The sequence below is a fragment of the Triticum dicoccoides genome, chromosome 3A (genome assembly GCF_002162155.2).
Source record: "Triticum dicoccoides isolate Atlit2015 ecotype Zavitan chromosome 3A, WEW_v2.0, whole genome shotgun sequence".
NCBI lineage: Eukaryota > Viridiplantae > Streptophyta > Magnoliopsida > Poales > Poaceae > Triticum > Triticum dicoccoides.
The window spans coordinates 242,053,982-242,056,562 of NC_041384.1; positions in this window are offsets into that span (position 1 = coordinate 242,053,982).

Consider the following 2,581-nt stretch of genomic DNA (forward strand, 5'->3'; position numbering starts at 1 on the left):
GCGGGTGGCGGCCCGAGCCGGGAGGGCCGAGCGCGGGCCCTCCGGGCCGGCGCAGAAGGTGGAGGCGGCGGCGAGTGGCGTGGTGCCACGTGGCGGCGGCGGGGCGGACCGGACGTGTCCGTCGGTGGCGAATGTGTCCGGCGGCGGCAGATCTGGGATTTAGGGTTAGGGACGAGGGGAGACCCGGGATTTCGGAGGAGGGGCTAGTTTTATAGGTAGAGGGAGCTAGGAGAGTCCAAATGAGGTGTGGTTTTCGGCCACGCGATCGTGATCGAACGCTCTAGATGATGGAGTAGGTTTTGGTGGGTTTTGGCCCAACTTGGAGGGGTGTTGGGCTGCAACACACATGAGGCCTTTTCGGTCCCTCGGTTAACCGTTGGAGTATCAAACGAAGTCCAAATGATACGAAACTTGACAGGTGGTCTACCGGTAGTAAACCAAGGCCGCTTGGCAAGTCTCGGTCCAATCCAGAAATTTTTAATCCCCAAACACGAAAGAAGGCTAGAAATGACCACCGGAGGAGAACGAAGCGCCGGAATACAAAACGGACAACGGGGAAAATGCTCGAATGCATGAGACGAACACGTATGCAAATGCAATGCACATGATGAAATGATATGAGATGCATGACAATGATAACAACACACGGAGACAAGGACCCGAACCCGAGAAAATAAATATAACTTAACGCCGGAAACGGCAAGAGTTGGAGTACAAATAGGGAAAGTTACATCCGGGGTGTTACAGTATGCTGTAGCCAGACTCGCGGCCCCAGAATCGAACTCCTCCTCAGACTCCACCTCCGCCTCCTCAGATGCAGACTCCTCCTCTGAATCCATTTCCTTGCCAACAAACGCACGGGCCTTGCCAGATGAGCTCTTCTTGTGTGATGAAGACTTGGAGGCATACTTGGAAGAAGACTTTGAGTATTTCTTCTTCTTCTTGTCGTCAGAGTCATACTCCTTGCTCTTCTTCTTCTTCTTCTTGTTCTCATTGTCCCACTGCGGACACTCAGAGATGTAGTGGCCAGGTTTCTTGCACTTGTGGCATGATCTTTTCTTGTAGTCATAAGCAGAAGCTTCATCATTCCTTGAGCTTGATCGTGAAGACTTTCTGAAGCCTTTCTTCTTGGTGAATTTTTGGAACTTCTTCACAAGCATAGAAAGCTCCTTTCCAATGTCTTCAGGATCATTAGTACTGCTGTCGGATTCTTCTTCAGATGTGGAGACAGCTTTTGCCTTCAAGGCACGAGTTCGCCCATAGTTGGGACCGTAGATATCTCTTTTCTCAAAAAGCTGAAACTCATGTGTGTTGAGCCTCTCAAGTATGTCAGACGGATCGAGTGTCTTGAAATCAGGACGTTCTTGAATCATCAGGGATAGGGTGTCAAACGAACTGTCAAGTGATCTCAGGAGTGTCTTGACGACTTCATGCTTGGTGATCTCAGTAGCGCTGAGGGCTTGAAGCTCATTTGTGATGTCAGTGAGTCGATCAAATGTGAGCTGGACATTCTCATTGTCATTTCTCTTGAAGCAGTTGAAGAGGTTGCGAAGGACACTGATTCTCTGATCTCTCTAGGTTGAGACGCCTTCGTTGACCTTTGAGAGCCAGTCCCAGACTAGCTTAGATGTTTCCAAAGCACTCAGGCGGCCATACTGTCCTTTGGTCAGATGACCACAAATGATATTCTTGGTAGTAGAGTCCAGTTGAACGAACTTCTTGACGTCAGCAGCAGTGACACCTTCTCCAGCCTTAGGAACACCGTTCATGACGACATACCATAGGTCGACATCAATGGCTTCAAGATGCATGTGCATCTTATTCTTCCAGTAGGGATATTCAGTTCCATCGAAGACGGGGCACGCAGCGGAGAATTTAATTATCCCTGCAGTCGACATAGCTAAAACTCCAGGTGGTTAAACCGAATCACACAGAACAAGGGAGTACCTTGCTCTGATACCAATTGAAAGTGTGTTATATCGACTAGAGGGGGGGTGAATAGGCGATTTTTATGGAAGTCTTCAAAATGTGGAAGTTTCGAAGACAAACAATAGAAATAAACCTATTACCATGCAGCAGAAGGTAGACTACACTAGGCAAGCCAAAGTCAAGTGTTCAATGAAGTGAAAGCACAATGACTAATAGCAGCTAGGTAGTAAGGATCAGGTAGGAAGATATTATGATGCCAATCAGAACAAGCAGTCACTCAGTGAAGACAAGAGATAGTGCAATCTTACAATGACTTCACAAGGACCAACAGTAAGTAAAGGGAAAGGAAGGATGAAACGAGTGACTCGTTGAAGACAATGATTTGTTGGACCAGTTCCAGTTGCTGTGACAACTGTACGTCTGGTCAGGGCGGCTAGGTATTTAAACCTTAGGACACACAGTCCCGGACACCCAGTCCTGAACACGCAGCTCAGGACACCCAGTCCTCACCGTATTCCCCTTGAACTAAGGTCACACATACCTCGCCCAATCACTCTGGTAAGTCTTCAAGGTAGACTCCCAAACCTTCACAGACTTCATTCACCGGCGATCCACAATGACTCTTGGATGCTCAGAACGCGACGCCTAACCG